Source organism: Heterodontus francisci, chromosome 12, assembly GCF_036365525.1.
Source record: "Heterodontus francisci isolate sHetFra1 chromosome 12, sHetFra1.hap1, whole genome shotgun sequence".
Lineage (NCBI taxonomy): Eukaryota > Metazoa > Chordata > Chondrichthyes > Heterodontiformes > Heterodontidae > Heterodontus > Heterodontus francisci.
In genome coordinates, this window is record NC_090382.1 from 29,613,793 (window position 1) to 29,637,803 (window position 24,011).

Consider the following 24,011-nt stretch of genomic DNA (forward strand, 5'->3'; position numbering starts at 1 on the left):
TCTTTCATGGGGGGTCTTAGATGACAGTATGGAGGCAAGTCTGGGCAAACCGCTAACTCTGGATGAGCTGACAAACCGTCAGGTCCTTTGAGACAAGTAAAACTTCTATAAATGAGGGCTTACTGGCTGAGTTGTTTTTGATTCTGTAGGACTGGATCGGCCCAGACCTGGTGGAAGTATATGAGAGTATGCTTCTGGCTGGCAGCATGTTAGAATCCATGAGAAAAGGCATCATCACCCTCATCTACAAGCAAAAGGGGGAGAGGGAGAAAATCAGAAATTAGCAGACCGTTTCACTACTTAACATGGACTACAACAGTCTATCCAAGGTCATCACCAATCGGGTCAAGTCTGATCTGGAGGTAGCGATTCACCTTGGTCAGCCCTGCACTGTACCTGGGCAGGAAGATCTCTGATAGCCTTGCGCTAATCAGGAATATGATCATACGAACATACGAATTAGGAGCAGGAGTAGGCCACTCGACCCTTCGAGCCTGCTCCACCATTCAATAAGTTCATGGCTGAACTAATTACTCCACATTTCCACCTACTCTATGTTTCATACCACAAGCATGATGAAACTAGACTCACAATTTCTGTGTGTAGGTTTTATTTAGATGGCTGCCTGGATCTGTCAATTTTGGAACCATGCTCCCTCAGGGTTGACTGACAGCATCGTGAGCAGTCTTAAAAACACGGCACAGAGCAATCAATCACTGAGCAATCAAACACAACATAGTTTCCCCATGTAGACTTAGGAGCTTATTTTGTATTGCACCTTCATAAGAATCAAACAGGTACATATTGAAACATTTCTCCTCTAAGTACACAAATAATCTTTGCGATATGGAGGTCTTCTATAATGGCACTGAAATTGACAAAGACGTAGTTGTGGGTCAGCAAGACCATATTGATAGAGTAGATGATCAACATCATGATTGTTAATCAGAAAAGAAAATGTACCCTCATAGTCACGATTGTCAAAATCTTCACGTTCCACTTGGTGTTGTCATCCAAGAGATAAGCGTTGGTACTGAGCATCCACTTGATTTGCTTAGTCATGACAGAAACAATGCAAGCTTGTAGTTGCGATTTGGACATTTGATGTGAATCCAATCTCTGACAATGAAACATGGTTTCCTTGCACATGTTCGCCTATTGGAGTATGCTTTTGCTTTCGCTCTGACATTTGTGTTGGATGGTTTTGTTATTCGTTCATGGCATGTGGGTGTCGCTGGCTAGGCCAACATTTATTGCCCATCCCTAATTGCCCTTGAGAAGGTGGTGGTGAGCCACCTTCTTGAACCACTGCAGTCCATGTGGGGTAGGTACGCCCACAGTGCTGTTAGGAAGGGAGTTCCAGGATTTTGACCCAGCGACAGTGAAGGAACGGCAATATAGTTCCAAGTCAGGATGATGTGTGGCTTTAAGGGGAACCTGCAGCTGGTGGTGTTTCCATGCATCTGCTGCCCTTGTCCTTCTGGTGGAAGAGGTCCTGGGTTTCGAAGGTGCTGTCTAAGGAGCCTTGGTGCGTTGCTGCAGTGCATCTTGTATATGGTATAAACTGCTGCCACTGTGTGTCAGTAGTGGGAGGAGTGAATGTTTGGGGATGGGGTGCCGATCAAGTGGGCTGCTTTGTCCTGGATGGTGTCGAGCTTCTTGAGTGTTGTTGGAGCTGCACCTATCCAGGCAAGTGGAGAGTATTCCATCACACTCCTGACTTGTGCCTTGTAGATGGTGACAAGCTTTGGGGAGTCAGGAGGTGAGTTACTCGCTGCAGCATTCCTAGCCTCTGACCTGCTCTATAGCTATGGTATTTATATGGCTACTCCAGTTCAGTTTCTGGTCAATGGTGACCCCCAGGATATTGATAGTGGGGAATTCAGCAATCGTAATGCCATTGAATGTCAAGGGGAGATGGTTAGATTCTCTCTTGTTTGAGGTAGTCATTGCCTGGCACTTATGTGGCCTGAATGTTACTTGCCACTTATCAGGCCAAGCCTGGATATTGTCCAGGTCTTGCTGCATTTCTACGTAGACTGCTTCAGTATCTGAGGAGTCACGAATGGTACTGAACATCAGCAAACATCCCCACTTCTGACCTTATGATTGAAGGAAGGTCATTGATGAAGCAGCTGAAGATGGTTGGGCCTAGGATACTACGCTGAGGAACTCCTGCAATGATGTCCTGGAGCTGAGACAATTGACCTCCAGCAACCACAACCATCTTCCTTTGTGCTAGGTACGACTCCAACCAGTGGAGAGTTATCCAACTGAATCCCATTGACTCCAGTTTTGCTAGGGCTCCTTGATGCCAAATACTAGGTCAAATGCTGACTTAATGTCAAGGGCAGTCACTCTCACCTCACCTCTTGAGTTCAGCTCTTTTGTCCATGTTTGAACCAAGGTTGTAATGAGGTCAGGAGCTGAGTGGCCCTGGCGGAACCCAAACTGAACCTGAGTGAGCAGCTAATTGCGAAGCAAGTGCTGCTTGATAGCACTGTCGACGACACCTTCCATCACTTTACCGATGATCGAGAGTAGACTGATGGGGCGGGAATTGGCTGGGTTGGACTTGTCCTGCTTTTAGTGTGCAGGACATACCCTGGTAATTTTCCACATTGCCCAATAGATGCTAGTGTTGTAGCTGTACTGGAACAGCTTGGCTAGGTGCATGGCAAGTTCTGGATCACAGGTCTTCAGTACTATTGCCAGAATGTTGTCAGGGTCCATAGCCTTTGCAGTATCCAGTGCCTTCAGTCATTTCTTGATATCACCTGGAGTGAATCGAATTGGCTGAAGTCTGGCATCTGTAATGCTGGGGACCTCAGGAGGAGGCCAAGATGGATCATCCATTCTGCACTTCTGGCTGAGGACTGTTGCAAATGCTTCAGCCTTACCTTTCGCACTGATGTGCTGGGCTCCCCCATCATTGAGGATGGGGATATTTGTGGAGCCACCATCTCCAGTTAGTTGTTTAATTGTCCACCACCATTCACGACTGGATGTGGCAGGATTGCAGAGCTTAGATCTGATCCATTGGTTATGGAATCACTTAGCTCTGTCTATCGCATGCTGCTTACGCAAGTAGTCCTGTGTTGTAGCTTCACCAGGTTGACACCTCATTTTGAGGTATGCCTGGTGCTGCTCCTGGCATGCCCTCCTGTACTCTTCATTGAACGAGGGTTGCCCCTCCGGATTGATGGTAATGGTAGAGTGGGGGATATGCAGGGCCATGAGATTACATATTGTGGTTGAGTACAATTCTGCTGCTGATGGCCTGCAGTGACTCATGGATGCCCAGTTTTGCTAGATCTGTTTGAAATCTATCCCATTTAGCACGGTGGTAGTGCCACACAACACGATGGAGGGTATTCTTAATGTGAAGATGGGACTTTGTTTTCACAAGGACTGTGCGGTAGTCACTCCTACCAATACTGTCATGGACAGATGCATCTGTGGCAGGCAGATTGGTGAGGACAAGGTCAAGTATATTTTTCCCTCTTGTTGGTTCCCTCACCACTTGCCGCAGACCCTGTCTAGCAGCTATGTCCTTTAGGACTCGGCCGGCTCTGCCAGTAATGGTGCTACCAAGCCACTCTTGGTGATGCATGTTGAAGTACAGTCTGTGCTCTTGTGCTGTTCAATATGAAGGAGTAATGATTCATCTGCTAAGCAGGGTGGGGTGGGGGGGCGGGGGGGTTGCGGGGGGAAGGGCGGCGGGTGCTAGGTGGTAATGAGTAGGAGGTTTCCTTGCCCATGTTTGACCTGATGCCATGCGATTTCATGGGGTCTGGAGTTGATATTGAGGAGTCCCAGGGCAACTCCCTCCCAACTGTATACCACTGTGCCGCCGCCACCTCTGCTGGGTCTGGCCTGCTGGTGGGACAGAACATACCCTGGGATGGTGATGGCGGTGTCTGGGACATTGACTGTAAGGTATGATTCTGTGAGTATGACTGTCAGGCTGTTGCTTGACTAGACTGTGGGACAGCTCTCCCAACTTTGGCACAAGCCCCCAGATGTTAGTAAAGGAGTACTTTGCAGGGTTGACGGGGCTGGGTTTCCAGAAGTGGTTTCTAGTGCCTAGTTCAAGGCCGGGTATCCATCCGGTTTCATTCCTTATTGACTTCGTAGTGGTTGGATACAAATGTGTGGCTTGTTAGGCCATTTCAGAGGGCATTTAAGGGCCAACCACATTGCTGTGGGCCTGGAGTCACATATTGGCCAGACCAGGTAGGAAGAGCGGACATTAGTGAACCAGATGGGTTTTTACAACAATCAACAATGGTTTCATGGCCATCATTAGACTAGCTTTTAATTCCAGATGTATTAATTGACATAAGTTCTGCAGTCCTGCCACATCCAATTGTGAATGGTGGTGGACAATTCAACAACTGACAGGAGGAGGTGGCTCCACAAATATCCTCATGCTCAATGATAGGGGAGCCCATCACATCAGTGCAAAAGATAAGACTGAAGTATTTGCAACAATCTTCAGCCAGAAGTGCCGAGTGGATGATCCAACTTGGTCTCCTTCTGAAGTCCCCAGCATCACAGATGCAAGTCTTCAGCCAATTCGATTCACTCCACGTGATATCAAGAAACCACTGAAGGCACTGGATACTGCAAAGGCTATGGGCCCTGACAACATTCTGGCAATAGTAGTAAAGACTTGTGCTCCAAAAGATGCTGTGCCCCAAGCCAAGCTGTTCCAGTACAGCTACTGGGCAATGTAGAAAATTACCCAGGTATGTCCTGTACACAAAAAGTAGGACAAATTCAACCTGGCCAATTACTGCCCCAACAGTCTACTCTCGATCATCAGTAAAGTGAATGAAGGGGTCGAAGACAGTCCACTCAAGCGGCATTTGCTGAGCAATAATCAGCTCGGTGAGGCTCAATTTGGGCTCCTCCAGGGCCATTCAGCTCCTGACCTCATTACAGCCCTGGTTCAAACATGGATAAAAGAGCTGAACTCAACAGTTGGGGTGAAAGTGACTGCCCTCGACATCAAGTCAGCATTTGACCGTGTATGGCATGAAGAAGCACTAGCAAAACTGGAGTCAATGGGAATCAGGGGGAAAACACTCCTCTGGGTGCAGTCATACCTAGCACAAAGGAAGATGGTTGTGGTTGTTGGCGGTCAATCATCTCAGCTCTAGGACATCACTGCAGGAGTTCCTCAGGATAGTGTCCTAGGCCCAACCATCTTCAGCTGCTTTATCAATGACCTTCCTTCAATCAAAAGGTCAGAAGTGGGGATGTTCACTGATGATTGCACAATGTTCAGCACCATTAGTGACTCCTCAGATACTGAAGCAGTCCGTGTAGAAATGCAGCAAGACCTGGACAATATCCAGGCCTGGCCTGATAAATGGCAAGTAACATTCACTCCACACAAGTACCAGGCAATGACCATCTCTAACAAGAGACAATCTAACCACCTCCCCTTGATGTTCAGCAACATTACCATCACTGAATACCCCACCATATACATCCTTGGAGGTTATTATTGACCAGAATCTTAACTGGAGTAGCCATATAAATACAAGAGCAGCTTAGAGGCTAGGAATCCTGTGGCGAGTAACTCACCTCCTGATTCCCCAACGCCTGTCCACAATCTACAAGGCACAAGTCAGGAGTGTGATGGAATACTCTCCATTTGCCTGGATGGGTGCAGCTCCAACAACACTCAAGAAGCTCAACACCATCCAGGACAAAGCAGCCCGCTTGATCGGCACCCCATCCACAAATATTCACTCCCTCCCTCTACCAGCGAAGCACAGTGGCAGCAGTGTGTACCATCTACAAGATGCACTACAGCGACGTGCCAAGGCTCCTTAGACAGCACCTTACAAACCCACGACCGCTACCACCTAGAAGGACAAAAACAGCAGATGCATGGAAACACCACCAGCTGCAAGTTCCCCTCCAAGCCACACACCATCCTGACTTGGAACTATATCGCCGTTCCTTCACTGTTGCTGGGTCAAAATACTGGAACTCCTTTCCGAACAACACTGTGGGTCTACCTACCCCAAATGGACTGCAGCGGTTCAAAAGGGTGCTCACCACCACCTTCTCAAGGGAAATTAGGGATGGGCAATAAATACTATCATAGCCATCGATGCCCATATCCCATGAATGAATTTTTTAAAAAAGACTGTCAAACTCATTTGGCAGAATACCTCATCATCAGAACTTTCAAACAAGCACCAAGACATAGCTTGGCTGGTGGTGAGACAGGCCCATTCTGTCAGATCATTCCTGCAATCCCGGAGTCTCACGTCCTCCGCACACTGCCCTCAATGCGGCTGCGGTGGGGAAGAGACCGTCACCCACCTCCTTCTGGAATGTACCTTTTGCAAAGCAGGTTTGGAAAGAAAGCAATGGTTTTTGTCAAGGTTCAACCGGAGCAGCTCTGTAACGTAGGGCTCAGTGCTCTGTGGGCTGCTCCCAGGGATGCACACCGAGATAAACATTAGCTGCTTTTAGAGGACTATCAACTCGGTAAAAGCACACTTTGGTCTGCTTAAAACTTGCTGGTCTTCCAGTACAAAGACTATCGACGACCGAATGTTGAAGACTGGCACATCCCAAGGTCTAGGACTACATGCTGAGGGATGCATAAAAGTTGGATCAGCCGCCGCAAAGGCTCAATGGAAAAGGCCTCTGTGTATGGCCCTCCTGCCATAGTATGCCGAGGGACTGGGAACCTGTAGAACCCCTCAGACTGTACATACCAGAGAATGTTTGACATGGAATGTAAATGTACATTGTAAATATAACCTGTAAAGGCAAGGGTAGTGAGGTACCTCAAGTACTGCATTGAAAGAAACTAAACTGTATTGCACTTTATGTAATGTCAAATTTAAACTTATGTAATTTTACAGATTTGTGAATAAAGTATATTTTTGGAAAAAAATTGATATCATGACTACACAGCTTACCTCGTATATCATTGACATATGTTTGTTGTTGCTTCCAGTGACAGTATTTTTTGGCAGCGATTGCTTTGCTCCCGATTATCAATGCATGCTGTTATACCACTGTTAGTTTCTCAGTGTCGGTGCACCACTTCTCTTCAGCAGATGACCTTCCAATACCAAATTTGGTCAGATTGATATTGCAAGGATGTATTCCTCACCCTGCAGTTGTCCTGAAATTCCATTTAGTACCTCCCTAGATGACAAAGCAGTTTGGTTAAAATTGCAATTATATACCTGAACCATCTCAGTCAATTGGCACTGTGTGTCAGACTTTCTGGAGATTACATCACCACAAAGACACAAAAACTGACAATTTGAAAGTAATCGTGGTGACGTTTATCCTACATTCCATTATTTCTGCAAATTCCACTTAGCTTTGCTTCTGACAACCTCTTGCTGTAATCAGAAAGGGCATAATCATAAGGAATTTTGGAAGAGGTGGGAGGAAATCAGGTGAGGTATGCCATTTGCTATATGTCAATATTTTAATAATAATACAATTTACATTTTTTGCCTCCAATGTTCTTCTCTCTCTCACTTTTCTGAGGTTAACCCATTCCTCAGGGTGCTGCTTCAGGAGTGCTGATCACCTGTTATTTTCATCCACATTGCTATTATTAATGTGCAAGCAAGGAATATGAGTTGTCAGTATGTTCTCCAACTGTGGATGACATCAATGCCCAGCCCTGCCTTACTTAGACCCCATGTCCAAATACATTTATTTCCAGTGTTCCACGGTAATAGATGATATCAATGATATTATCATGCCATACCAGCAATCTGCGCACATCCTTTGCATTCTGCTCCCAAACCCCAGAAAAGTAAAGATGGACAATCTGTGTGGCATAAGGTGTCTGTGATTAAACCATATTCATGAGCATCTGTTACAGGAAACTTGGCATATCTACCTGAAGACTTGGATGCGAGAGAGTGGCAGCTTGAGTTATCTGTCAAGACTAGTCTTCCTTTATCAATTATGCAAGCTGAACAAGTCACATCTGATTATACTTGAGTCATATCCAACCCTGCAGAAGTTAGAAAACTAGAATGATAACAATTACACAATTCACACAACTCCATATGTGAACTGCATTTCCACATGGGGACAGGCAAAACAATTCACTTGTGTCTACTGCTCTAGGAATGACGAGCAGAAGAATGATGCAATGAATAAGTCAATAAAGTTAAATCTGTGGAAAATAAATCAAAATAAAGGCAGAACAGGTTGTTGTTAAAGCAAACAATTTTGTTTCCTGCATGTGACTTGTTATTCCAAGGGGAAAACTCGCCACTGGTTGGATTCATACTTGCACAAAGGAAAATGGTTGTGGTTGTTGGAGGTAAATCATCTCAATTCAAAGACATCACTGCAGGAGTTCCTCAGGGCAGTGTCCTAGGCCCAGCCATCTTCAGCTGCTTCATCAATGACCTTCTCTCCATCATAAGATCAGAAATGGGGATGTTCACTGATGATTGCACAATGTTCAGTCCATTCACAACTGCTCAGATACTGAAGCAGACCAAACATGCATGCAGCAGACATGGACAACATTCAGGGTTAAACTGATAAATGGCAAGTAACATTCAGTCTACACAGGTGCCAGGCAATGACCATCTCCAACAAGAGAGAATCTAACCACCTCCCCTTGACGTTCAGTAACATTACCATCACTGAATACCCCACCATCAACATCCTTGGAGGTTATCATTGACCAGAAACTTAACTGGACTAGCCATATAAATACAAGAGCAGGTTAGAGGCTGGGAATTCTGTGGCAAGTCACTCACCTACTGACTCCCCAAAGCTGGTTCACCATTTACAAGGCACAAGTGAAGAGTGTGATGGAATAATCTCCACTTACCTGGATGAGTGCAGCTTCAAGCAACACTCAAGAAGCTTGACACCATCAGGACAAAGCTGCCCACTTGATTGGCACCTATCCATCACCTTTAACATTCACTCCCTCCATCACCAAGCACCCAGTGGCAGTACTGTGTACCATCTACAAGATGCAGTAGAACAACTTGTCAAAGATCCTTTGGCAGCAACGTCCAAACATGCAACCTCTACCACGTAGGAGGTTAAGGGCAGCAGATGCATGGGAACACCACCACCTGCAAATTCCCCTCCGAGTCACCCAGCATCCTGACTTCGAACTATATTGTCATTCCTTCACTCTCTCTGGGTCAAAATTCTGAAACTCCCTCCTTAACAGCACTGTGAGTGTATCTGCACCACATGGACTGCAGCAGTTCAAGAAGGCAGCTCACCATCATTTTCCCAAGGGTAATTAGGAATGAGCAGTTGCAGATACGCTCACATCCCATGAACAAATATGCAAAAAATGCCTCAGTAATCACTCTGAAGGCAGCATTTCCAATGCATCTGGGATTTTATTTGCTAAGTTATGATATTCAGGCAGCAAAGTGTATTCCTTGTGGTAAGTACAGATATTTTGTGGTGTGTCAATTCATTTTCCCTAGTTATTGTTAATTTATCTTTAAACTACAACCTCCTTTGATTAATTACAACTACCAAAAGTTTTAAAGCAGGAACAAACACCAGTATAAAATTGCCACTGTGCTTGACCTGAGATCTGAGTGGTCATCTGTTCCACCAAGGATTCCTAGGAAGGGAATGGGAGGCTGCTTGGGAATCAAGGCTACTTGCTGCTTTGGCTGATGACTCACTTGTGACATCCCAGCTTGCCAGCTGAGGGACAATACAACCATCTCCATTCCTCTCATGGAGCCATAAATTAAAAACCTTACTAGTATTGTCAATCAATGCTGCAGGTGTTGTCTGAGTCGGATAGATATCTATCTCTGGGTCATCACCGTTTGCTGCCTCCTGGACGACAATGCAATGGAACATTTCATCTTGTCTGGAGGAGCTGCAGCAGCAGCCTAAAGAAAAGATACCTTATGTTGCTGAACAGAAATCAGAGGAGACTTCCAATCAGGGCACTACAGTAGCTGGCAAAGAAATTCATTCTCCCCCAATTATAGTAACCTTTGCTTGGGAAGCAACTACAATCCCATCTTTCCTCTCCACAACATCCTCTCCTTACCTGCCAATAAATGTCAAATGTCACACAGCACTTACAATGTCCTAACCTCTCCCTGAAAGGCTTTGCGTCTTAGCACTGCTGCCCTCAAAAAAGTGACAGTCCACACTCCACAATGGCTAGGCATAAGGTAATTAATTGTGTACATTTTTCAGTGTTGCTCTGCACCTACTGCATGGCATTATGGCTCTTCCCCTTCCAAGCAGTTGAGGAATGATGATTTTGGCCACATAATTTTGTGTGTCTTTGTAAGGAGCAGGAATTTGCATAGTATCTGTCAACTGCATCTTCAGGGCAGGTGTCTGGGACCAAGGAAGCTCTTCATCTCATTCAGACTGGTCCCCTAATTTCTTTTTTCTTTCATTTTCAGCTTGGCCTTGTTTTCTTGCTTGCTTTCCGACTCCAGGGAGTCCTCAGAGTTTACAGAAGGATACAATGGAAATGTTCCTGTCATGAGAGATGGCAACATCACCTCTTTGCAGTTCCATTGTTCCTGATGATATCTGGGTCCATTGCAGCCATGTCACCTCTGAAGCCCATAGGAATAATTATTTTCATTTAGCCAAGCTGATCAGATAATCCGTTATGGAGGAGGTAACATTGCAGCAGCCAGACCATTCAGAAGAGATGCAAAGGTAGACACAGTGGCTGCTGCTGCATGAGTCCATGCTTGCAGATGTTCGTTGAGCTGCCCCTCGCACCATGGCTGTTTACATGTTTGTGAAGTCTTTCATGAGCACTCCACATGTGCAGCTTGTGAAAACCTCCACCCAATCTACCTCTGTTAGGAGCAATTAGGCACTTCCTCCAATGACTTCTGTAATTACTCATGCTCAAAAACCATCTTTGTTTTAAATGAAGAGCCCTGGAGATCAGCTGTGGGTAAAGGTGTTTACACCTTCTGGCCGGGTGCTTCTTGTTCCTCCTGGACTACTTGTTTTTTGTGCCTTTGTAACTTTATATCGATGACAGAAAAAGCAGTCTCCCTTCCACTCCTGCAATTCCCTCAAGAATATCTCTCTCGAGTGTCTTCGTCAAAGCAGAGTAACTTGGTCCTTCCTGAAGTGCTACCAGATATTACCAGCTTTGCTCTTCCAAACTGAGGACAGTAATAAATGCTGAGAGAAAAATCAATCCAGATGAAGCTAGAGTGATTTTTCAAATGCACAAAACAGAATAATTAAATGGACACTGCTGGAATTTTAAAAACCCTGGATCAAAGACAGCCAGGTGTTTAAGCAGAAGAACTTCCTTAGGTGTATAGGAATGCACCCAATAGCATGACTGAGATTGATAAATCTTTGTTAGGTAAGGATATCAAGGGATTATGGAGTGAGACAGGCAAATGGAGCTTGGGTGCAGATCAGCCATGATCTAATTGAATGGCAGAGCAGGCCTGATGGTTTGAATGGCCCACTGCTCTTCCTATATTCCTGAGATGCCACATGCACTTAATGAGTCTGGCCCAGAAGAAGGAGTGCATTGGTTGTCCATCCAGTGGACCACTCTTCTAGTCCACTGCTCTGACTATGCATTCAGCAGACGCCTCCATCAGTCCAATTGTCTGGCACTGGATACAAAGATAGGTAAACAATAGGGCATTAGAAAGCAGGGATCACAGAATGAATTAGAGACAGTGCTTGTCTTTATCAGAATATTGGCCAACATTATACAGCCTTTTATGGCAGAATTTTGCACACAGGATGTCAGTAGAGTTAAAATCAGGACTATGCTGTCTGGTTGTTTCTCCGACCTTCTATTTTAATATAACTCCAGGCAAAATGATACAAATCTGTTCAATATCCACTTAATGCGATCATAAAATAAATCAGAACCATTCCTAAACATGCCAACTTTAAAAGATACCAACAGAAGCGTGATTCCTCTCTTGTCATAAGGTAACCAAATAAGCAAGTGACTTACAGAGATGAAGTTTAACAAAGATGCACACTGCTTATTCTCAAAATTTGAATACTTGAACTCCTGAAGAGTAAACTCCGTGTGCATTTTCTCTGAAAATGTATACATTTTGGTGATGTTTTTGTGCTTATTTAAGTCATAGGAGTATTGCTGCAGAGTAAGACTGCTTAGGGTACCAACTGTCTGTATCAAGCATCCCTGAAATCAGCAATAATGGCATTAATGCAGGGTAAAGCTCCCTGTAATCTGTCCCAACAACGTTCTTTAATTGTAACCTCAGAACAATTTGGTAATACTGAGTTATGCACACCTCTTTTACCTTTGGGATCAAAGTCCTAATTCTCATCATTTCAACTAAATTGAGGCTGCTCCTGCCCATGATACAGGCATTGGGGCGGCACAGTGGCGCAGTGGTTAGCACCGCAGCCTCACAGCTCCAGCAACCCGGGTTCAATTCTGGGTACTGCCTGTGTGGAGTTTGCAAGTTCTCCCTGTGTCTGTGTGGGTTTCCTCCGGGTGCTCCGGTTTCCTCCCACATGCCAAAGACTTGCAGGTTGATAGGTTAATTGGCTATTGTAAATTGCCCCTAGTGTAGGTATGTGGTAGGGAAATATAGGGACAGGTGGGGATGTGGTAGGAATATGGAATTAGTGTAGGATTAGTAAAAATGGGTGGTTGATGGTCGGCACAGACTCGGTGGGCCGAAGGGCCTGTTTCAGTGCTGTATCTCTAAAACTAAAAACTAAAGCTGTGCCAACTTTTGCAATCTGAGACTCACCCTCTTTTGTTGAATACCATACAGGCACAGTAAAAGCTCAGCCACAGTACTTGGCCTGTACCACACTTGGCCGTGGACTGCAAACTCTGAGTAAGGAGCAGCTTTCTTAAAAGTTGCAGCTCATCATAAAGGGAGAAGTTCCAGTGGTGGAAAAGCAAGAACTAATTATTCCAACAGCAATGCTATCTTGCAAGATAAAGGGATGAACAGAGGATTACTCTGCCATGACCAGGTACATATCCCATGGCAATAACAGATGTGGCCAAAATACCCTGGGAGCATTTGTTTGTCCCTCAGGAACTCCTGGTTCACATTTCAGTAATACAGATGTTCATAACAAGCCCCCACCCTCCATAAAGTAATACCCATTCGCACCTCTATCGAAGATATGGCATAAAAGGCAGCAGAAACTAAAGATAATGAAGAAAAGTATCATCACGGTAACTCAAAAGTGCAAAAATGAAGGACTATCCTGCAAAACCAACCAATGCATGGACCAAAATGCAGCCAAGAGGACATGAAAACACAAAAAAACCCTATCTTCTTCCTCAAAGAAGCCTTTTGTTTTATTCATTCGTGGGATGTGTGCGTCCCTGGCAAGGTCAGCTTTTATTGCCCAGGTGAGCTGCCTTCTTGAAGCACTGCAGTCAATGTGGTGTAGGCACACCCATATTGCTGTTAGGGAGGGACTTCCAGGTTTTTGACCCAGCGACAGTGAAGGAACAGTGATGTAGTTCCAAGTCAGGATGGCATGTGGCTTGGAGGGGAACTTGCAGGTGGTCGTGTTCCCATGCGTCTGCTACCCTTGTCCTTATAGGTGGTAGAGGTTATGGGTTTGGAATGTGCTGTTGAAGGAGGCTTGGTGAGTTGCATCCCTCTCGGCAAAGGAGGGTGCTCCATAAAATGACATGAGAAGGCAGAGGCTGGTGTGCCTGTTTTCTTCCCACTGCCATGCCATCTTACAAGCAGCAGGGAAGGTGGCCGAAAGCCCTCCCAAACAAAGGACGATTGAACCACTTACATGGCCTCTTCCCACCTCCGCTAGCATTTTACCATGCGTTGGGAGACCATCAGGTAAATCCCGGCAGCCTCCCAGCTGGCTGTTGGATTGGGGGGACCTCCTTTTTGGGCACTTTTTGGCCCATGGAGGGGCACCCCCGGCAGCAATAACACCGCCTGCCCTCAACAAGAACCCCCCCACCGTCACACAGTCATGCAGGCTCTGGTGGCCCAAGACCCCACTTACCTGGTTGTAAGGGCACCACCCATTGCTGTGTCCTCCTCCTTCAGGTGCAACCCCAGCAGTGGCCACCATTCCCAATGGCACTGCTGAGGTGCCAGCTCTCCGATTGGCCGGCAGCTCTTTCACTGAACGACATTAGTGAATCAGATGTGTTTTTATGACAATCTGGTAGTTTCATGATCATTATTATTGAGACTAGCTTTTTAAATCCACATTTATTAATTAATTGAATTTAAATTCCCCCAGCTGCTGTGGTAGAAGATGAACTTATGTCCCCAGAACATTAGTCCAGGCTTCTGCATTACTAGTCTAGTAACATAACCACTACACCACCGACCCCCCAACTTAAACATGTGATGTTCTGGAACTTTCACTGCATTGTGGAACAAGCCCCAGCCAACACTGGGCCTCATCACTTCCACACAAATTGCCCAACAAATATAAAGTGCACCACAATATGGGTGCATGAGGTCAGATACACATTTTTCTACTCTCATTCACCAACATGGTCCCACAAAATTCACCCACAGATCTCTGTCCAGCTGTGAGGATCTGAGTCGAGAGTGTACAATTGCCCATTGGACAGCCAGATTTGGCACTAAATTGGCATTTTTCTGAAGAGAAGCTGCAAGGGTAACTGATATGAAAATACTTTTCTGTAGTTGACGTTAAAGCAATTGTTGGACCAGTTAAGGAACATTGTGCGGCTGATGCATGATGACATCCTCACTGAAAGACTGATGTTGGAAGTTTATAGAATGTTAGTCACAGTTCGTTACTGACAAATAAAGCGGTCAGTATTCCAACACATTCAGTTAAAAAAATGTTACCGTCGTATTTATTTATTTATTTTCCAATTTTCTTCACCCTCCTCCTGAAGTTGCTGAGCCATGTTGAGTACAATTGCTCTCTGGTGCCAGTAGCACTTTGATGCTTTGCTTGTGCTCATTCAGTCTGCATGTGAATCAACAGGCAGTGAGAGTTGATATAACATCAAAGCCTGATCCTGCCCCATTTTGACAGACATACTTTTCAGCAAAAGTGATTAGATACAGAGAAGGAAGGGGAATTCTAACTAAATGGGCTGAATTTTGTGCTCCTCTCTAAGGTGGCGTGGTGGACAGAGAATTGGTGCAGAGTCATCTGCCTCGAAACCCGGTGCCGTGCTGCAGTGTTCCGATTATATCAGAGCCGGGGAAGTACTGTGGTAGTACTAACACCCTGATGTGACGGCATCATAATTTAAATGCCTGAAATGCTGTTTTACATTAATTTGAATCTAATTATCTGTCATCCAACGAATGTCCTGCAATTTTGTGGGTGACGTGGGCAATCATGTGTCTTCAATTTCATAATCCTGAAAAGCTGACAGTGCCGAGGTAAGAGTCTTTGGTGCCACGAAAGGGAAGGTAACCTGACTATAGTAGCACTGGAGAGGTGGAGGGGTACCGCAGTCAGTGCCGCTATGCTGAGTGTCTGAGGAGGTTACGCATACTGGGGGTGCTCTGCAAGGGGGATGTGTGAATGGGGGGAGAAATGCAAGGGGGTTATGTGTACTGGGGGTGCTCTGCAAGGGGGATGAATGAATTGGGGTGTGCTCTTCAAAGGGGTTCTGTGGATGGTAGGTCCTCTGCAAGCATATAGGCTGTGTGTGTGTCAGGGGCCATTAGACAGGCTGGAAAAGATGTTAGACCAACATTAACCTTTACTCTTGAGCCATATGCATCCAGAAGAGCAAAGATTTACAAAGATACTTGGCTATACAGGCTCATCTCTACACCGGAATGGAGCCAAAGGGCCCACGGCAGATGCCATGAGTCTTATTCACCTTGTGTTTCTGGACCCCCTTGGCGTGTTGTGGCGCATCCAGCAGAGGTGGGCCCAAGAGGCAGCTGCGGTTCAGCCTGTAGCTCCAAGGTGTGAACAGCAGCAGCCAGCAAGGCCAAGAAGAACCCAAGTATGCCAGAGTCTAAAGGACTCACATCACTGTTAGTGAAGGCTACAGCTGTCCAGGGAGGCTGTCACAAACCTGTGAGGCCATCTGCAGGACAATTTGCGACCAATGGGATTTGGTGGTCACTCTATGCCTGTGGCCCTAAAGATAACCGTGGCACTCAACTTATATGCATTGAGATCTTTCCAGGGATCTACAGAGACATGTGTGGGGTGTCTGAGGCTGCAGTGTACCAAGGAGGTGACCAATGCCCTGTTCAAGAGGGCCAGCAACTATGTGTGCTACTGGGCTGACCCTGACAGTCAGGCTGAGAGGGCCATCGGATTTGGGGCGATAGCTGGAATTCCCCAGGTGCATGGTATAGTTGATTATTATGCGTGGCCATCAAGGCTCCCAGGGACCAACCAGCTGCCTTCCTCAACAGGAAGGACTTCCATTCAATCAACGTTCAACTGGTCTGCAACCACTGAAAGCATTTCCTACAGTTGTGTGCCCACTTCCCAGGAAGTAGCCATGACACCTACTGCAACAGTTCCAGGTGCTACAGCTTTTCACTACCTTCACTTGGCTTGGCGGATTCTCGGGGACAAGGGCTACGCATTGAAGATATAGATTCTGACGCCTGTAGGAACCCTCGCAATGCAATGGAGGAGAGGTACAACACCTGTCACGGCTCCACCCGAGTAATCATCGAACAGACCATTGGTCTGCTAAAGATGAGATTCTGCTGCCATGATCAACCTGGTGGAGCCCTGCAGTATGCCCCAGAGAGGGTTTCACGTATTATGATGGTCTGCTGCACTCTGAAAAATCTAGCACTTCAGATGGGGGAAGTCTTACACGAGGAAGACATGTGTGGGAGACAAACATCCTCCAACGAAGGGGATACAGAGAAGAAAGAGGACCAAAGAGCTATGGAAGAAGACAACATGAAAATGAAGGTGAGACATGGTGAGCAATGTGCAAAGGAGGCAAGGGACAATCTTATAATGACCCAGTTTCAGCCACTCTGATGTATACTCAATAACAATGCAATGAATACTGTCCATTATGCATGTAGGCTTCTGCCTACTTTCCATCTGCATTACCTGAATGAAGGCCACCTACATTGTGTGCTATGGCCCCTGGGAGAGCATATGTTGATTACTTCTTCACTCACGTTGCCATGATAATGAGGTCCATGGTCACATTGGCACTGTTCTAAGGGGTATGTTGGGATTTAGAGGGCCACAATTAAGGCTTGGTAGAAGCTGGTTTCCACTCAATGAGGGCTAATGATTGGCACAAAAGAGTGTGTAATTAAATTATACATGCCACAGTTGTGTCACCTGTGAATACCCATGTGTGGCTCAGTGTTTTTTTGGAATAAGCTTGTGGGTGCTCCTGCACGGTGTGAACCCTGCACTAGCAGCTGTGCTGGAGGCAGGCTGCAGATCAGGATGCCCCTTGGCCTGAGATGACTTCAGTGGGTGTCCTCTGGGTACCTGAGGCCTAGAGGGCCCCTGCTGCCTAAGGGTTTCCTGGTGCAGGACTCTGCTCAGGCATTGTGGCTGCTGAAGCTGGACTCCCTGGCAGAGGGGCTGAGGAGACGGTGTACACACTCAAAACGCCCTGAGGAAGATCCTAGATGTGAAGCGCAGCCTCTCCTCTTCTATTTTAAGGTTCGCTTAAAACTCCCTGCTCACCAGAGAAGAACTAGTAGCAGGAAAACTCACCAGGCTTCCTTCTCTTGTCTTCTCACTGTTGACCTGAACTCATGGCCAAGGCGAGAGCTTGCAGCTCATGGCACATCTGTGGAATGTGGCTCTCCAAGGGGTCTCAATGGAGGAAACCTTATGCTCATATGCTTGGGATATGGCAGCAGTCATGACATGGATGGACTCCTCCACTGTCCACTCAAGGCTGCACATGGCCTCTGGCATCTCCGCCAGATGTTGCCTTATTTCTCCCTGCAACTTCAGCATGTGCTCCCCTCCCCTGTCAGCATTCCGAAGGGATCATTCTCTCTGTGACACCCTGGTCCACTCCTCCATTACCCCCAACAACTCCTCCCCTTCCCTCGGCACCTTCCTGTGCAATCACAGGAGGTGTGATACCTGCACTTTTACCTCCTCTCTCCTCACTATCCAAGGCCCCAAACACTCCTTTCAGGTGAAGCAGCGATTTACTTGTACTTCTTTCAATGTAGTATACTGTATTTGCTGCTCACAATGTGGTCTCCTCTGCACTGGGGAGACCAAATGCAGATTGGATGACCGCTTTGCAGAACATCTCTGCTCAGTCCATATGACCCCAAGCTTTCGGTTGCTTGCCATTTCAACACCCACACCCTCCCCCCACACCCCCCCCCCCCCCACCCCCCGCTCTCAAGCCCTCATATCTGTCCTGAGCTTGCTGCAGTGTTCCAATGAACATCAATGTAAACTCAAGAAACAGCATCTCATTTACCAATTAGGCACGTTACAGCCTGCCAGACTGAATATTGAGTACAATCATTTCAGAGCATGATGGGCCCCCCTTTTCATTTTCAGTAATTTTTATCTTTTTTCTTTTTCTTTTATTTTAGTTTGTTTCATCATTCATTTTGTTTAACATGTGCTTGCCTACTTTTTTTCATGTTTGTGCCTTGGGCCAGGGCTGTTCATTTTTCTGTCCATTAACACTCTCTCTGGACTACCGCTTTGTCTTTCAACACATCATTAACATACCATTTACCTTTGCTCCATGACCTTCTGGTCAGTTATTCTCTATGATCTTGTCCTACCAACACCTTTTCTTTTGTTATCTCTTGCCCCACCCCCGCTTTATTTGCTTAAAACCTATTACATTTCTAACCTTTGCCAGTTCTGATGGAGGGTTACTGACTTGAAACATTAACTCTGCTTCTCTCTCCACAGATGCTGTCATACCTGCTGAGTATTTCCAGCATTTCTTGTATTTATTTCAGCATGCCTTATGCTGTTGACACCAGAGGCTTGCCATCAGCCTGGGGCTCAGCATGGGCCTGGCCACCGACAGTCCTCCGACTGTCAGAGGCCTTGGCTGTCTCAGCCTCAGCCAGCTGCTCGGGTGTGTGTATGGTGCTCTCACTAGCTTGTAACCCTGATTCCACAGTCAATCGGTGACCCACTGAGGTAAAAGTATCTGTGTTGGTGGAAGGTGCAGGAGAGTCATGGGATGCTGCATCCTCTGGGCATTGCTCCTCTTCAGAAGTTGACAGGAGTCCCTCTGGAGCTACTGTCACCTGCGAATGCCGACCTGCAAAATACAATGAAAACAATATGTGTGGGTTAGGCTACACATATCCCGTTAAGGACAGCATGCCAGAGCTAGTTCTCCAGTATTATTGCATTTTTAGCTGATCGGCAATAATCACTCCCTTGCGCAGGGACCCCAATTTTCCTGTCTGAAATTGTGCATCCACCTTAGTAACACACTAGTCCTAGGGCCTCTCCTTCAGCCTGGCTGAGAGGACGCAGGTCCAGCACTTTGCCACCAGCCCTGCCGCATGTGTCCTGTTATGGGCCCCCTTCTCTTGAAAATTCAAGGTTTAACAGTTAAAAATTGCCAAACGTTTCACCATGATGGTTCTGCTAAGATGGGCCCCTTGTCAACAACTGGGGTTGTAATGTATCTCATACCGAATCACCCCGTCATGGGATTTACTTGGGCTGAGGTATAAACAAGGGAGATTATTTCACAGATGCAGCCATGCATCTTTCATGAATCTGCTGTGACCTCCCTGTCTTTGGAATGGCAGTGGCATCTTCATCTTGTGTCATGACACCCAAATCACACAGATGAATTTTTGAACGTTGTATTACCTTGGCTGAATGTAGGAGGCCATTGACCCTCTTGTGGCACTGGACCCAGTTGTTTCAGGTGAGCCCATGGCTGCTGACCTCCTCTGTAATCTCTGTCCAGGCTTGCTTGGTCAGACAGGAGGACCTTTTCTTGCCAACAGCATACCTCATGCCTTTCCCTTGCAGCCTGGAGGAGAATCAGCAGGGAGTCATCACTGAAGCGTGGGGCCGCCCTTGCTCTGACCTCTGACATTCTCAGCACTTTTCCCGGGGGGGGAGGTGGGGGTTGCTTACTGAGGTTGGAATTGATGCTAATGTACAGATATTTTCGATGACTGAGCTGCTGTAGAATTCAAGAAGAGAGTGAATGCAGGGGTGGCAGACTTTTAAAGGTGGTGCTAGAAACTGCTACGAGATCAGCTGAGGCGGTGAATGTTTATTGCTTGCTGCCCCTACCTGCTGCGTAATCGCAGCGGCGCAGCTGCTCATGTGACAAGTGGGTCTGCCGCCACTTTGTGTATCCGCTGCCATTCCTGGCAGCAGAATCATTAATTTCACTCTAATATTCCTCCTGCATCCTTAAACCTAAGAGGCTAGAGTATAGTAGCAAACCTACTGCTATCTAAATGTTTGTGTTTTTACAGGCAGTATCTGGACATCTGTTTAACACCAGTGTGTGGCTATTAGGTTAGCTGTGGTCACGATTGGCTGTGATGCACTTCAGAGTCAAACAAGCACCAACTGTCAAGACTTGTCCATGAATAAAGACCAGTAGCGTGAGGTACCAGAGAACTGCAAGCACCCATGGAACAACATTGCCAGTATGACAAAAGCAAAATACTGCAGATGCTGGAAATCTGAAAAAAAATCCCCACAGAAAATGCTGGAAGTACTCAGCAGGTCAGGCTCTGTGAAAAAAAAAACATTAACGTTTCATTCCCTCATTCCCAGTATGAGTTAGTATCTTCAGGGGAGAGAATTTGATAATAAGGAGAAAAATAATGTTACAGGCCATTAGCCATTCTGTATACTGACAAGGAACTCTTTGAGAATGTCTTCCGATTCTAATGTGAGATCATTACCTGCTTGCGTAATCCACCTCTAATTATCTCAATATGCTTCTGTAATTATATAGTAGATGGTGTCTGTCTTCACTCTGAGCCGGGTATATTTGACACTGAATGCAGGTATTGATTTTAACACAGGAAAAACAATCTGCAGAGTTAGCTTAAACATAGTTGTCCTGCGAATTGAAATCTATTAACTCTCAGTGAATTTCTGTACTATTAATGACAAGCAGCCTGGTCTTTAAAATCGATCAGTCTAAGTGCAGTTATGGAATTTGCAAATTGAGTTGCAGAAAAGATTGGTTCAGCTCCCAATGTTGCAGCTGGTAAAGGTAGTAGGGCCAAATAAGTGATGGTGTGCTCTGTAAGCATTCTGGAGGATTTCTGAAAGCAAAGCTCATTGAACTGAGCACCTGTATACATGATCCATGAGATGTTGAATGTAAGTGAGTGTTATGACCAGGTGAGAAAGAGGTCTTGGGGTTCCCTCTCAGCCTTCACACTGTGTTTTAAGCTCCCCCTTGGTGAATCCTTGTTCACTGCTTTCCAATTATAATGCAAAGAAACCAACACAAACAGGTTTTCTTAGGTTTAAAGAAGAAAGGTTGAAATTTATTAAACTTAAACTCTAATTCGGTTAATGCCTACAGATACACGATGTGCCCACGCTAGCATGCATATGCGATGCACACATGCAGATAGAGACAGAAAAGAGCAGAAGAAAATAAAGTGGAAAAGTTTGAGGCAATATCTGAAGATGATTTTGGTTACTGTTCTTTGAGCTCGCTGTAAAGTCCTTGATCGTAGGTAGGTCTTTCTTTCCGTTGGCGCCCAGCATTCTTCTAAAACCTTGTTCGATGTAGGAGACTTTTCTCTCTTGAGGTTCATGTGTCTTCAGTGGGTCCAGTGGCTTGTGAGAAAGAGATGGGAGCAGAGAGGAGAGGTCTTCACAGTCCAGGAGCAAACAGTCTCTCTCTCCAGTTCAAACTGTCTGTACAATTCAAAAACTCCCAAGTTGGCCAGCAGGTTAGTCACGTGACCAACTGGTGTAACCACTTCTGTGTTTGTGGATTCCCTTATCCTAGCAGACCCTGGAATGTCTTTTCTTACACACAATACCTGCTGCTCAAAGTCCATTTTAGGATAAGTGGATAAGGGAAGTAACCTCTCTTGTCCCTATTGGGATGCAAATGTCCTCCAGCCAAATGTCTGGCAGCCCTTGTAACAGGCCTTCTCTTCTTCCCAGCAATAATTTGAAATTTAATGTCCATATGGAGAAATTTAATATGCCTCATTCTTGGCAGGTGGGGGCCCAGCATGACAGTGAGGCAAAATGTTTTCAGTGTTTTTGGAGGTCTCACAAACAGTACATGAGGATTATAACTTTTAATGTCAGGCCATCTCATGCAAATTGATCCCATGCAGATGATCATTACTCGAACTCCATTAGCTAGTAAGCTAGCTCCATTACTGCTGCTTACATATTTAAAATGGTTGCTGCTCTGGGTTACAGGAGTTTTCTGAGTATTTGACTGATTTTTGAATATAAAATTAGGAGATTTTGCTTTTTTAAAAAGTATTTTTATCTCCTTTCTCCTTGTTTTATTATATCCTCCTGCTGCTTTGATGATGATTGTCACAATTTTACTAATTATTGGCAAATTATTTAGCAAGGAAATTTCTCTGTGTACTCCTAGATTTGGATACAGAAGAGGAGTTCCTTTGCAGGGGCAAAAGGCAGATGCAACTGCAGTTGAGCCAATTCACACACAGTTGCTCTCATCCCAAGAGTCACATCTTCTGACCTACCTGAGCATGATCACAAGAGACCTGCATTTATTGTCATTTCATGAAGAAGGCAGACATGAAATGGTCTGGAGTTTGCTGGTCAGGCAACCAGTTTTCGCCACGATTTTGGGGTTAATCAGACAACAACTTCTGGTGCACTTAAATGCAGAAATTTAGAAGTTGCTGTCAGAGATTCTCCATTTCTCCACAAGAGTTGCAGTCCTCAGTCCTCGCCCATTGAAATGACTGCAACGGTGTGAAATTTCTGTATTTGCCCACTAGTTCCGTGACAAGTGATAATTATGAGGGAAGAACTGGCTAAGGTTAATTGAGTAAATAGACTGGAAGGTATGGTGGTAAATGAACAGTGGGAAACATTTAAAGAAACAATTCAAAAGGTGCAACAAAAGTACATTCCGTTCAAAAACAAAAACTCGTCAAGAAAGACCCATCCGTGGCTCACTCAGGAAGTTAAGGAGAGTATTAGATTAAAAGAAGAAGCTTACAATGTTGCAAAAAATAGTAGCAAGTCTGAGGATTGGGAGTGTTTTAGAAACCAGCAAAGAGCCACCAAAAAGTTGATTAAAAGGGAAAAAATAGAATACGAGAGTAAACTAGCCAGCAATACAAAAACAGATTGTAAGAGCTTTTATAAGTACATAAAAAGGAAAAGAGCAACTAAAGTAAACATTAGTCCCTTAGAGACAGAGACATGAGAAATCATCATGGGGAATGAGGAAATGGCAGAGCATTGAACAAATATTTTGTGTCTGTCTTCACAGTAGAAGACACAAGTTCCATACCAGAAATACACAGTAACCTAGGGGCTAAAAAGAGTGAGGAAATTAAGGATATTGATATCAGTCGAGAAAAAGTATTGGAGAAACTTGAGGGACTCTGACAAGTCCACAGGACCAGATGGCCTATATCCTAGGGTTCTAAAATAGATAGCTGCAGAAGTAGTGGATGCATTGGCTATGATTTTCCAGAATTCCTTAGACTCAGGAGTCGTCCCATCAAATTGGAAGTTGGCAAATGTTATGTCACTTTTCCAGAAAGGAGGTAGAGAGGAAACAGGAAACTACAGGCCAGTTAGCCTAACATCAGTCGTTGGGAAGATGCTGGAAACTATTATTAAAGAAGTCTTAACATTGCAGTTGGAAAAGAATAGTCTGATTAGAACAAGTCAGCATGGTTTCACTAAAAGGAGGTCCAGTTTGACAAATTTATTAGAGTTTGTGAGGATGTAACTAGTAGGGTAGATAAAGGGGAACCAGTAGAAGTAGTATACCTGGACTTTCAAAAGGCATTCAATAAGGTGCCACATAAAAGATTAATAGGCATGATAAGGGATCATTGCGTTGGGGGTAAGAAATTAGCGTGGATAGAGGATTGGTT